Consider the following 13,883-nt stretch of genomic DNA (forward strand, 5'->3'; position numbering starts at 1 on the left):
GATGACCCTGAAACATAAGTATGCAATGTTTGGTTAATGCTCAACGTACAGTAAATAACGTTCTCACGAGGCACCAAAGTTACCTTTAAATGTCCGTTTCACTAAACCAAATGTGTTTTTGTGTAGCTTTAGTTTAACTAGCTTTAACTAACTTGCTTAGCAAGAGTCTCTCCAAAAACTGCTTTCCCACAACAGCTTCTCTGAAAAAAATGACAGTTTATGTAAATGTCAACTTTAGCGCCCCCTGTGGCAATGCTGAGAATGCAACGCATACATTTCTTAGGAATTGTAGTCTGACAAAATTGCACAAAACAATGCACGAATTAAACCAGACTAGCCGGTAGCGTTTACGTTCACGTGTTTAGGCCTAACATAGTGCATCTGAAATAAATATTTTTGAATTTAAAAAACACATTAGCACACTTTGTGTTATGTTTAGGTTTGGTCCAGGCTGAGGTCTTCTCTACTGAAAGGACTTCAAAACTTTGTGTGCTTCGGTTGCGTTCTGATTTCTCATGTGTGTAAATGTGCATGGAATCATAAGCCGATGACAAACATGTCGATTCCATCTGGGTTTCAGATTTTACTGCTTGATTTATAAATGCATATGAAAGTTTAGCTGAGGTCATGTCTGAATGTTTCCTCCAGGGATGAGTGACTTCATGCCGACTCAGATCTGTTCATCGTCCAGGTGTTGCTCCTCCCAGGTGGAGGTGGGTATGGCGCTGTAGGGGTCCATGATGACTTTGGCACAGCGTATGATCATCGCCACCAGCAGCAGACAGAGGAATGCGAGGCACGCCAGAGTCAGACCCTGGTCCACGTCCACAAAAGCGGGGTCTTCCGTTGGCTCCTCCATCGCTTCGGTCTGTCCGCATCGATCCGGGCCGCTGTTAACATCCTGATTGCTTATCTGTCGGTACAGAGAGAGAGAGAGAGAGAGAGAGAGAGAGAGAGTTGCCAAAACCAATCCTTTTGTGCCCCTTATTTATTGGGTTGCTGGAAAAATCTGATCTGTGTTGGCATGTAAGCCTTCTGATCTCGAACGATAACAACAAACGAAACTGGCGAGACTGATGCAAAACAAACGTTCGACAATACAAAGTGCACGAAACTCCATAAAGCCAAATCTTCTCAAAACATCTCGTGTCACCGTCTCTTTAAAATAAATCATTGGTCTTATATTTAAATGAACGCATGAATGCTACATGGTAAGTGTAGCATTTATAAATCATTAATGAGATCTTTAAGCAGGTAGTAATGTAATGTTCAGCCATAATAAAGTGCCATAAAAACAATGTTAATTCATCATAACGCAATAAAAACGGAGCGCACACAAACCATGCATTAGACTCTTGTCAAAACGCTTTTTCTACTTTTATATAAATCAGTTTATATTGCTTTAACACTCAAAGAAGTGTGCTCGATATCTGCTAGTTTTATCGTCAGTCAGTTTTATTGTTGGCTAACGCATGTGTTATTAGTATTGATTCTCTTTTGACGTCATTTGTGTAAAAATTGATCATGAATACAGTGAAGTAGAAGAAATCTGATCATTGCCTTCACCTCATAGACAACATTAGCGGTTTGGCTCAAGTTTATTATTTCTTTTTATTAGTCTTTGAATGTCTTGCTATGCTACTCTGTCAATCCCACAATCCCCTGCCCATCAGAGTATGAAGATGTAACCAAACGAGAAGATAAAACTCGGAAAGCTTTGATTGGAAGCATTAAATATGAATAGTTATTATTAAATATTAATTTGCTTAAGAGTTTTCCGTTGGAGTCCACGAGGAGCAATTTAAAACATGTAAAACACAGACTTTGAGGCGCTGTAGAAGTCTTTTGTGAAACTCTATTAAAGACACAGAGGCACATGAGATGAAGTGACACTGGCCAATCCGTGTTACCATGGAAACGGGAAATGCTCAAGTGTAAGTATAATGAATGGTTGTGTTGTTTTAATTTTGAATTATACACTTTATTTTATGGAATGCATGCGCAAATATAAACGTGCTAGTATATGATGTCATAGAAGAACAATTTTTGGCTGCATGGCTCCGTAAAGAACCTTTACATTTCGCAGAACCTTTCTGAGAAGTTCAATTCTGTTCATTTCTAAGAGCTTATCTTTTTTTTTCAAATACCTTTTCAAATCAACGTTTATAACGCTTCTTTTGGATATTTTTAATATTCTTCATTTTGCCAAAGGCAACAACAAGACGCCTTCCATTTCTGCATATTTAATGAAGAAGTTTATAGAAAACCCTGCGGGCGCTCTTTTATGTATATTGTGTATTTCAGCTACATAATAAAGTCTAACCTTGTTCTGTAATGTACTCCACTGAAAATACACAACATTTCTCCCATATTAACCCACTGTGCACATCTGTGACGGCACATTCGTTGAATTAATAAATAGTATTAAAGGGACAGTTCACCCAAAAATTAAAATTCTGTCATCACTTACTCATCCTCAAGTTGTTTCAAACAACTGTACTGTTGAACACATAAAAAAGTAATTTGGAAGAACCAAACCAAACACTTCTGGGGCACAATTGACTTCCATAGTAGGGGGAAAGCTACTATGGCAGTCAAAGGTGCCCCAAAACTGTATGATATTCCACATTTTTCAAAATATCTTCTTTTGTGTTCAACAAAACAAAGACATTTATACAGATTTGGAACAACTTAAGGGTGAGTAAACGATGACAGAATTTTCACTTGAATGCACTTTTAAACCGTGTTAAGGGTTCCTGAAACGTCACCGCCCATCGCACGCCAATGTCACAATCCCTCCCTCCACCGCAAACCCCAGAGCCTCAGGGCTAGTGAAATGAAATCTGTTTTAATAATGCAACAAACTTCCAGTCTGACTTCACCCCGAGCCGTACATCATGTCACCCGCATCAGCAGGTTTGAGGATTTCCCCACATTCATCAAGACGGCGAACCGGTCCAACCTTTATACGGCCATGCTGTTGATTCTTATTTAGAAACAGTAATTACTATTCACTCGAGTACGGACCAACAGTAACCTTGGCAACGGCATTAGCAATTTAATGGAAAATTGCTGCTGTCCCCGTCAACCAAAAAACATGAGCGAGGAAAACCTTTCATCTCCGAGTTAATCCGAGTGCGAGACCTGTGGACACGGTCTGGGACTTTCAAAGATTGTCCTCGGTCGCTCGTAGATGGCCTTACAAAATCATTTAATAGCGAGAAATTGGCGAATAAAAAGAGCTTTCACAGACAGTAAGAAAGAAAAAAAGTGTGTTCTCAGAGATTATTGTCGATAACAAGATGGCTTTCCCTCATTAATCTGCTGGAGCCGTCTCATTTAAAAGGAGATAAAAAAGTTGATAAATAGGTTTAGTTTTCGCCGTCTGTTGCCGAGTTAGTCACCGGAACCAAATACAAATGAAAAATGACGCTGTCATTTGATGTATATGCAGGGCTGGGAAGGTTACTTTTAAAACGTATTTCACTACAGATTACAAAATACATGATTTAAAAAGTAATCTGTAACGTATTTTGTTAGATTACACAAATTTTGTAACTTAATCTAAATACTTTAGAATACTTTGGAATACTAATGGTATATGGGTACAAAAAAAACCAAAGGGATCACCAAACAGAGGACTTTCCTCTGCTTATTATTTTAAACAACATCAATTTGACAGTTATCCCTCATTGGACATTATATTCCACAATTCTAAGAAAAGAAGTCAGAATTATGAGATATAAACTCACAACTGTGAGAAAAAGTCAGAATTGTGAGACAAAAAGTCGCAATGACCTAAAAAATTACTTAAACAAGAAACTCACAGACAACTACCAGTACTAAATAATATTAACATGCAATTTCTATGAACCCAGATCCCTCTTATTTTGTTAAAATTATTCAAATGTTGCATATTCGGCAAGGGGTATGAAACTTATGAGCATGACTGAGTTTAGGATGCTTTTGCAGATTGTGAGAGTCAGAGAATAACCAATTGCTGTTCACCTGTTACAGTTCATATTAATGTTTAAATGAAATAAATGACATTAAAATTCCAAGTAATCCCTTTAATCTAAAATACTTTTCGGATGTAACTGTAATTTGATTAGTACCCATTTAAAAGTAACTGTAATGAAATACATATTTTAAATCCGTAACTAAGTTACATGTATTTCGTACACTCCCCAGCCCTGTGTATATGGTGGTGAGATGATGGTTAGAACATGGCGTTAGCAACGCCAAGGTCATGGGTTCGATCCCAGGGATTGCACATATCCTCAGAAACAAATGTATAGTATACAATGTAAGTCGCTTTGGATAAAAGTGTCTGCCAAATGCTAAATTTTTTATGTATAAATCACAGAAACTGAAAATACGCAAGACATTTTATATTTTTAAGTTCCTTTCGAAGTGAAATCAAACAAGAGACATTCCTTCAGATTTAAGGCACTTCCACCAATATGAATCAATGATTTTGATGACACCATCCTGCACTTCAGCTTCTCGTCAGATTCCTGACTGTGATGTAGACTAAACGCTATTGGCTGTTTTCAAAGGGGGAGGGGCCACTCAATATGTCTGCACATTGTTTTCCATGGCTTTAACTCTTTATCATCATTCAATTATTTTCTAGACGTTTTTTGTCATTACAGGGTCTTTGCTGTCAGAGATAAATTATTTTTCCGGCTGTTATCATTTAAGTGTAATAGTGTGAGACACACGCAGTGTTGGGATAATTGCCTCCGGTGATTAAAGACTGGGGTATTGAGGGTATTGAGGTGAATAAACTGGGATTGAAGATTAGGACAGTCAGAGTGTTTTATGTGTGTGTGAGAGGCAGAAATGACAATGTCACTCAAGAACGACATCAACAATAATTTAATTTATGGGTGACTACGCGAGAAAATACACCAGACGTGTAAGAGTCTGTGTTCTGGGTTGGATTATTTGTCACTTATCGTACTTAATGACTGACGATAGGAAGTCGCAAGGAATTTAGAGAATCTGGTTAAAATTTTTGTTCACAATTCATGATTCCGTTCACATCACAGCCATGAATAAGCTACGCTCAGTTACAGGTGATGTGTGGGGGAGGGGCTTTTAAATTCTAGACAGCATCTGATTGGACAAAAAACTGAGCAGTGCAGGATGAGTCATCATCAAAAAGTTTATTTTAAATGTATATATCTGATAGAAGTTAATACTGTCAACAGGGATGTGCTGATAGACTCGGCTCATGATTTGATAAATTACATAATACTGGGTTCACTTTATCTTAGTATCAAGATATTTTAACAAGTTTTAAAAAAATACTTGATATAGAATAGACAACATTCACGGTTTAATTAAAGTTGAATAAGTCTATCACAGAAAAATAAAACTGAATTTTCAAATCAAATTAAAAATGAAGAAATTTAGAAATTTAAACAAAGAGAGAGAACTTCTTATAGCAACAATAAAACGTTATATATGCATCACAACCACCTGGATTCAACCGATGTCATATGGTCATATTGTCATATTGTGTATCGCTATATAGTGTATTTTTTGTATTGCGAAATATTGTTCAACTGGTATTTAAAAAAAGGAAAAATTCTCGAGCCTAATCATGGCCCATCTGTCAGAAATGAAAAAAGATGGAGAGGACATCTGCTGTCTTCAAACACACACAAACACACACCCACACACAGTGTTAGCCCAAAAGCTTTGGCTTTTACAGTGTCTTCTATGGGGATTAGAGACACTTCACACGGGTGAGCAGAACATTCATCAGTTTCATTTGTTGGGGTCTTTTTATCAACCCTGAGGAGCGATTGTCTCATTACACCTCTCACACTTTCTGCCTTTACTCTCTTTCTCTTCATTTCTCTTCAGCTTCTTTCTTTCTCCATTTATTCCCAATTACTGTCTCTCGCTTGTGTTCGTATCTCTCTATAATTCTATAATTCAGTTGCAATCTGAATGAACTGAAATGCAATTTGAAGAATTTCCTTAGTCCAACCCAAGCATCAAGAAATTGTGAAATTAAAAAGAGTGAATTAGGATGGTAAATCCATTTTAGTTTTTGGTGACACTTCAGTATAGGGAGCAATTCTCACTATTAGCTAGTTGTTATTAGCATGCCTGTTATTGGCATATTGGCTGTTTATTAGTACTTATAAAGCACATATTCTGCATGACCATACTCTACATCCCTAATCCTACCCAATACCTTAACCTAACAACTACCTTACTAACTATTAATAAGCAACAAATTAAGAGTTTACTGGGGGAAAAGTCGTAGTTAAGGGTTTGTTAATAGCGAGAATAGCTCCCGATACTGAAGTATGACCTAGTTCTTTCACATTCAAATATGAATACAATCCTATTTGCAGTCTAAATTGATTGTAACCTTATTCATAGTGGAGAAGGACAACCCTATCAAACAAAAGTGAGAAGGGTTTCACTTTTTACAAAACGAGCAGAGTGCAACCAATTCCAGTGCAGTTTTTGTACTTGCTCAAAAAAAAGGTAATTTTCCTTTGGTGATCACATTTTTTGTAGCAAAGGCATAATTTTTGCTTATTCTATTTTTAAAATGATGTCGTTTATAATACAGTGTCACCAGGTTTGGTCCCTGCTGAAATGCAAACAAACCCACAAGAGTCCTCTCCGGGCTAGTGGTAGTTTCAATACTGACAGTTTTGTTGAGTCATGAATACTCAACAAAGTCTTTGCCCTCTAAAAAGTGTTTGCCTCTTAACACAGAAACACGCTGTTCAGTCTGGCCAATGCATTCTTGAGTTTTTGTGGCGGTAACAAACTTGAAAACTCATGGGGGCGATAGAGGTACTTTACTAGTAGTTAGCTTCACACATATACAAACTAACTTATTAAGATTATTTTAAAATGGTTGCTGATAAGTCTCATGGGAATTTGTAACTATTCTAGTATGAGGTGATTATTTAATTAATAAATTCTTTATGAGGTGATTTGCTTTTATGCCAGCCATGGTTAGGATTATGGGTGGGGCTTCGGAATTGCTTTTTTTGCGCAATTCGAATTCCTATGCAATAGTTAAGAATTCTCATGAGATCAGGTTGTTCTGTATCACGTACAGTGTACGTTGTGAGAGAAAGCAATACTGAATTCCCACCCCTAACCCCGCCCCTAAACCTAATGCCACTGGCTCGGAAGCAAATCGTACCAAAATGTACGAATGAGATTGTACGAATTATTACTAATTAGCCACCTCGTAAAATAGTTACGAATCCCAGTGAGATTGTGTTGGCTGTACCATAACAGTTATGGTAAAAGTAAAAACTGACTGAGAAAGTAAACAGTATAAGCGATATGGTGGCAACCTTATGAATGCAACATTGAGTCATTATTTGTGTTTTGTACAATGTATAAAATCCTGCTTTCGAAAGAAGATCAAACAGTGCAAACAGTATATGTTCGTTTGTGAAAAGTGTTTGTGTGCGCCTGTTCGAAGAGCTTGTATTCTGTTATTCTCTTAACAGAATGCTGTTGTGGCATTCTAGCAAATGAAAGCAAGATGAGATTGCAAGTAAAGGCTTGATTCCAGCACAACATTAGTCAGTGTCACATCTGTTTTCACCTCGCGCTTCATCAGAGCCACTTTTGCCAATAATGATGAGTTTAATCATTTCTAAACAGCAAACAGATCTTCCCTTCACCACTTTAACACACTGGTTCATTTATCAGAGACAGCAGACAGTAGTAGTGAAGTATTTTTACTCAAGTACACTTATTTATGCTTTAAATTATTTTTTTAATTAAATTTGTTATTTACGAGGGGGACAAAAGAAAACACCCACGATGGGGTAATACACGGACACGACTTAAATACAAAACTGAAAAATAAACACTTCCCACGAGGGGGATAAACCAAGGGTACTAAATAACAAGACTAACGATTAGACAGGAACCGAACTAAATAACAAACATGACACAACGTCAAACTAACTAAAATGAATGAAACAAGGCAGGGCAGTCAAACAGGCGGGGTCAGGAACAATATAACAGGACAGGATAACGAAACAGGCAATATCAAAACTCACAAAGAATGTACGGCAAACAAGGTAGAAGCACGCCGAACAACGTAGTACAAACGAGCACGGGACAATAGACACGAGGGCATTTTAAAGGGTAACTAACAAGAGAGATAACAATGGGCAGGTGAGGGTAATGAAACACAGGTGGGAAGCGGGGCGGGGCCAAAGACCGGAGAGAACGCACATTATGTCGTGCTCCTCTCCACTCAAAAACATGAGGTTCTGTCATGATTCTGCCACTTGGTCAAGAAAGGCAAGACAAGATGGGACAGAACCATGACACATAACTTTGTCTTCAGAGGTGTACGGAGACCTTACATAATGAAGCGTTATGTTTTTATTATCTTAGAATGAGCTATTTCTATCTACATACACCGCGGGTCCATTTACAACGAATTCGTCATGTTGTTTCTACAGTAGCCCTGAACGGACAAAATGCTCTACAGAACGCGTTTCATAAACATGTTATCTCGTTCAGGAAAGAAGCGAAAAAGTGACGACATCTTAATTCTCTCTCAGCCTCCACAGTGCTTCGAAAGGGAGGACTGGAGTGAACTGTTGGTTGCAATTCACAACATTACCGCTAGATGCCGCTAAAATTACACAATGGTCCTTTCATTTTTTACCATCTCTGATATTTATGCGTCTGGTAAATGGTTTCATCCGAAACAACATACAGTGCAATGTATAGATTGTTTTATTCTGTGAATCGAACCCATGACCTTTGTGTTACTAACACAATGCTCTACCAATTGAATTTGCAAAGTGGAAAATTACAATAATGGTGTAAAGAAAAAAACGTTCTATTTATTCTTCATCAATGTCATTCACCGCAGTGAAAATTATTGTTGAAGCTGAATGTACATTGATCACCGATACTTCTTTCAAACACATCTTAGTTTCCAATGGCTTCCCAGAGACTGAAGTCTACAGAATAAATGTTATCGTGTGGTGCGCTCAAATACTTGCATTACATACTAAAATATAATGCATAAAGTATTTTAATAGACAAAAAATGACACTTCAAATTCAACTCCATACATCTCATATCTTTGTCTCTCATTCTTTCTCCTCTTGCATACATCGCTCGCTCGCTCCTGCCATTCTCTCGACCTCTGTCTGGCAGGATGGTTCATATCTTGGCACTTACAAAAAGCTCACAGAATTAATTTCCTACAATATATAACACACATCAACCCAGTAAACCACAGGTGCAGACCCAACAGTTTAAAGGTTCATTTACGTTCACCTTCAGCACTAAATTCCGCTGACCGTCTACGATTTAAAGAGGCACAGGGTTTATTGTGAGGAGGGAAAACAGGGAAGAGTTCATGTATGACGCTGTTAGCACAAACAGCGAAGGTGCAAGATGACACAAGACGTCAAGAGTATGAAAATGATGAAGTGATGGTTTAATACATTTTCATCGTCACGATTTGAGGCACAAACACCAGTGCCTGACACCAACACACATGCTCTCTAAAGGAACTTTTTTCTGTTTATATATTCAAGTTGTTATGCTTGGTTTTACTTATTTCATGTATATTTTATATCAGCAGAGTTGAGATAGATTTCCTTACCATTTCAAACTTCACATGAATGAAATCTTTGTTTGTTGAGTGAAAGCTGATATAATAGATTAAAATGGTGCATTTCTTTATAAATAGGCCTGGGCCCATATTCACAAAACATCTTAAGGATAAAAGTAGCTCCGAACTTGCTGATTTAGGAGAAACTCTTAAAAATAATGGGCGTGTCTGTCATAATTTTAGGACTCCTACATTTTTTTGCTAAGAGTATTTCACAAAGCGTTTTAGCGCTAAAACTAGCTCCTAAACCTGTGAGACGTAAGGAGTAGTGAAGAGAACTCTTAAGTCACTAAGACCAACTCACAACAATCCTAAAATGGCTGTAACACCTCAGTCTGCCTTGAAACCTAAACATTTGAGAAAGATTTCATGACAATGAGCGTAACCATAAAGACTAATATCTGCTAACTGTTTATGGGACGGGCAAATGCTTACAATTAGCTGAACATTTACTTTATATGAACATATAGATTATTTGCAAAAGATAACTCCTTTTTTAAAATAATTCAAAAATCATGTGTTTATTGTGTTTTATTGTATTTGTTAGCTTTATTTTTTTTAAGTTATTGTTACTTAATAAAAAACAATAAAAAGCAAACGGTTTGATTGATATTAATTGGAATGCACAATAAAAACTTGAATTTTGAAAAAAAAAGAGTTATCTGTTTTTGTAAATTAACTCTTTACTTGTTGAATTAGTAACTTAATGTGTATATTTTATCATCTTAATTTGAATACGGCAATAATTATATATGAAAATATTTTATTTTAAGATCTTAATTAATAATATTTATATGACTAAATGACTGACAGAGACCCATCCTCTATCATCCAATCACTGTGGTCATTGTCAGTAAGCTTGCTGACATCATCCATAGCAACGAGGTCAACCCCGCCCTTTTTCTTAGGTTAAAGTCCCCGTGGACCGGAAGTTTTTACTTCCGTATTCTGACACATTTCCGAGTGAAAAGGAATTTCAAAGGAGAAAATTAGTGGGCGTGGCTTGCGTTTTTCATTGCGAATTGATTGGATGTGTAAAAACAGCTCATTGATTTTGAAATGAAACTGGTAGCAGACTGACAGTTGAAGGGGAGGAGTTAACGGATGCACCGCACAAGCCGTCTAATTTACGTCATTTGAGATAGAGAGTCATTTCAGGGCAGAAGTGCATTTTCAGATTTTAACTGAAGATTATGAGGGCACATGAATTTTAAAAAGAAAATGACCCACATTGAAAAGATATTTACAATAAACGCTGCAATATTTCATGAAAAAATAAGAATTGTCATTTTTAATTTCACTGGGACTTTAAGATTTCTTTCTGTTCATTAGTAAAAGTTTGAGTTGGTCCAAATCTGTATAAATGTCTTTGTTCTGATGAACACAGAGAAAGATATTTGGAAGAATGCTTATAACCAAACAGATCTCGACACCCATTGACTCCCATAGTAGGAAAATGACAATGGTAGTCAAAAGTGCCCCAGAACTGTTTGCTGTCCTACATTCTTCAAAATATCTTCTGTTGTGTTCAACAGAATAAAAAAAATGATGAAGCAATTTTTCCTATGGGAGTCAGTGGGGGGCAAGATCTGTTTGGTTGCAAGCATTCTTCCAAATATCTTTCTCTGTGTTCATCAGAACAAAGACATTTATACAGATTTGGAACAACTCGAAGGTGAGTAAATGATGACAGAATTTTCATTTTGGAAAGTTTTATAAAATGTTTTATCAAAAGAGGATTCCTCATTCAGTGAAAATTATTGTGCAAAAGTGTCTTTTATAATGTAGCTACTTTCTGTTACTGATTTAGTTCTTACACACACATATATAGTACATAATTGAAGATCTCCTAAATTTTTAACATCAACAACATCCACATTTTAAGATCTATTTAACATCAAATTTGTCACTTTTTTGAGATGTTGTCCTGCATCTTTCCAGGTCATAGAGCAGTTGTTTCTTCACTTTGAGGCGTTATTTCGATTATGCGTCTGGTTTAAGAAAATATAACTTATACAATATATTTGTTTGAAAGTGTTATTCTCATTCATATAAGAAATGTGACTTCAATTTGATTTATAACTCATAAAAGGAGCTGTGCAATATTCCAGAATACATGTATTTATGCTTAATAGGCATATCAGCGTGCAGTAAAACGCATTGAGGTGCTCTGGTGTTTCTGTATATGTGTGATAATTAATACAGCTCACCGAAAAATTCTGTTGACTGTCGCATAAGAGAAAAGGTCTTTCTTTCTGTCTTTTTCAGAAAGGACTCATTTAATACTTTTTGATACCTCTTTCTTATTCTGTTATTTAAATGTCTACCTTTTTTAAAATCTCTTTTTACACTACGTTTTAATGTCTATTTTCATATATTTCCATATCTTACTATTTCACTATTTAATATCTCACAACAGATATCTTACTTTTCTTTGTAAACACTAAGTATTTGCTTACACCAAGTTGTAGCTTGTAGTTTACGCCTTTGAAATTTCAGAAACTTTCTGCATTCCCTTTTGCACAAAGAAAAATCTATCAAAGATTAAGTCAATAATTCCCGACACCACACCAGCATCCATTTCAATGAAACATGCAGAAGAGAATCGGCTCTTGACATGAGTCCAGGCGGCTTAGCATCGTGACCTACAGTAACCGCACTTGAGGCTCTCAGTTCTGGCTCATCAAGGCTGATGTGAGGGATGGGATGCAAGGCAGAGCATCAGAGCGTGGAAAGGCATGTTGCCGTGGTGACAAGGGGTGAAAAAAGAAAATAGTCCTACCTGAACTCACATCCCGTGGAGCAGAAAGTGTAGATAAAGTGCGTTGGAATACTGAGGCAGTGGGTGCTGCTACTGCAGCGCTCCAGCGCTTACTGTTACTGCATTGCTTCTTAAGACAGACACAGACACAGAGCGAGAGAGAGAGAGAGAGAGAGAGAGGGAGAGAGAGAGAGAGAGAGAGATGTATAGTATAGTGAGAGCATGTGCAAGTGAGGTGGAGAGGATAAACAGAAACTTTTTTTGTTCGGATTTGTTAAGTCTTCAATCAAAAGTCAATATCATTGAAGATCTCAACATATGTACTCAAGCATTTCTCATCAAATTGACCCAAATCCAGATTATTTTACCTTAATCTATATTCAGTATACATCTCCATACTCTTCATGTATTTCAACAATTTCGCTCTCATTTGTTTTTGTTTTTACTCTCCTAAGCAACACTATCTGAGACTTATATTGAGACACAGAGAAACCTCCTCAGTTATGAAAGAGCAAACCTCAAAACAACCAAGCAGCAACCAATCATTTTATACTGTATAAATGAGCACAACTCACAACTCATTCTCGCGATTATCGAGCAGTCGTACACAGTATGTGTGAATATATGCGTCTGGTGGTGATGCTGATAGAAGAAGACAGCCGGCAGACTCTCTCACCTCACCTCAGTGTTCTGGATGTTTCTGTCAGAGACCTGCGCTGTGCGCTCGTGCGCTGTCGGTACAGGTGCTGCGCGGTCTGCCGGCTGTCATCGTTCCCGACTGCCCCGAAAACACACCGCCTTAACAAGGACAAACAAGAGCTCAGTGAGCAAACGAAGCCTGTGCGGGGGTTAAGAAGAACACCTCGGCAAAAATCACAGTTCTGACTTTATTTTTCACCCTCAAATCCATTCAAACCATTTGCGCAGCTACTTTTCACAGGAGCGCAAATGGAGAAACGTGGCTCTTTTATCATACAATGACATTTTATTGACCACATTTGTCCAATTTAAAAACATGACGGAAACACGCCGTCAAAGTTGTTTACAGGCTATGATTTGTGTGCTTGCTTGTGTTAAGGCGTAATACACTACAAGACTTTTGCTCAGATTTTCAGTCCGGACCTGTTGCAGAAAGTCTTTGCCAGTCTGCAGATTTGATCAGTTAGTGTGTTTCTATCTGAAACTTTCAAAAAGTCTGCAAGTGTATGATGTCTAGTTTAAAACGAATCTGTTCAGATTTTAAAAGTCTTGTAGTGTGTTCCAGGCATTAGCTTCCTCACTCACAAAGCTAGCAAATCTCATCGCGTCAAGTTACGTCACAACAACGTCACTGATACCAAAACACCATTGGATCTTGCTTGTGTTTCAGAGCAATGTCTTGGTTAGGACTAGAATTTAAGGATGAAATCTGTTTTAAAATTAAAACTATGCCCACATTCAGAGCTTATTTTGATAGCTCACATGCAGAAAAAC

The 13,883-nt window shown here is 37.2% G+C and overlaps 1 long non-coding RNA gene across 1 annotated transcript; it reads right to left on the reverse strand.

The window, feature by feature from the left end:
* Nucleotides 1-895: 895 nt before the first annotated feature.
* Nucleotides 896-13,202, reverse strand: LOC130556997 (uncharacterized). The gene is made up of 3 exons (XR_008963261.1): nucleotides 12,986-13,202; nucleotides 12,432-12,540; nucleotides 896-913 (listed from the first exon to the last, which is right to left on the reverse strand). It is a non-coding gene; the product is annotated as an uncharacterized LOC130556997 (long non-coding RNA).
* Nucleotides 13,203-13,883: the final 681 nt, after the last annotated feature.

This window comes from Triplophysa rosa, linkage group LG1 (genome assembly GCF_024868665.1).
Source record: "Triplophysa rosa linkage group LG1, Trosa_1v2, whole genome shotgun sequence".
In the NCBI taxonomy this organism is placed as follows: domain Eukaryota; kingdom Metazoa; phylum Chordata; class Actinopteri; order Cypriniformes; family Nemacheilidae; genus Triplophysa; species Triplophysa rosa.